Source organism: Montipora foliosa, chromosome 6 (assembly GCF_036669935.1).
Source record: "Montipora foliosa isolate CH-2021 chromosome 6, ASM3666993v2, whole genome shotgun sequence".
Taxonomy (NCBI): domain Eukaryota; kingdom Metazoa; phylum Cnidaria; class Anthozoa; order Scleractinia; family Acroporidae; genus Montipora; species Montipora foliosa.
This window is the reverse complement of record NC_090874.1, coordinates 34,304,482-34,305,145: the sequence shown is the minus strand read 5'-3', so window position 1 is coordinate 34,305,145 and position 664 is coordinate 34,304,482. Positions and strand designations below refer to the sequence as shown.

Sequence of the window (664 nt, the reverse complement as noted above, 5' to 3'; positions counted from 1 at the left end):
TAGCCAGTATTAAAAATACCATAATACTCTTTGCTTGTCCCTCCAATTTTTGCACCAGCATTGTTTCCAGTTTCTCTTGGGGACCATTGTAAGTCCCAAGAGAAAATAAAAACAATGCTTATGCAAAATGTCAGAGGGACAAGCAAAGACTATTATGGTATTTTTGATACTTGCTATAATGTAGACTAATTCATGATACTAATTTGTAGGCTGGGCTGGTCATATGGTAAGTAGATCAGACTAGGTATAAGAATATTTGAAAACAAAAACACCATTAATACCTTTGGTCCTTTTTTTTCTCCGCATTTCTGCTTGCCTAAATATTATATTACAATATTATTTTAGAACAGCTAAACGTTGCTCTTTTCTTTTTCGAATTGAGCCTGAAATAAGATCATTTTCTCAGCTTGATACAGTTTTAATATTTTGTTTCATCTCAGCCTCATCGTTTTTAGAGAAAAGTCCTTCTTGAAAGAGTGTATAATTAATATTGTCATGATGTTCGTACGTTTGTTATCTTCGCAGCTACACCTTTTTATAAGAACTTTTTCTATAAGATTAACCAAAAATCTAAGACATACCAAGGTTGAGAGTGGGCTAAGATTGCTCGCTGTTTCTTTGTTTTTTTAGTAGTGTAAATAGGGGTAAAATAATCTAAAACTGA

General features: G+C 32.5%; 1 protein-coding gene across 5 annotated transcripts in view; it reads right to left on the bottom strand.

Annotated features, from left to right (window-relative positions):
• Positions 1-275: 275 nt before the first annotated feature.
• The window catches only part of LOC138007190 (galanin receptor type 1-like), a 29,215-nt gene continuing 28,826 nt past the window's right edge, over positions 276-664 (bottom strand). For all 5 annotated transcript variants that reach the window (XM_068853967.1, XM_068853963.1, XM_068853964.1 and 2 more), the window contains one exon: positions 276-664. This exon is cut by the window's right edge and continues 1,845 nt beyond it. The gene's annotated coding sequence lies outside the window, so the exon portion shown is untranslated.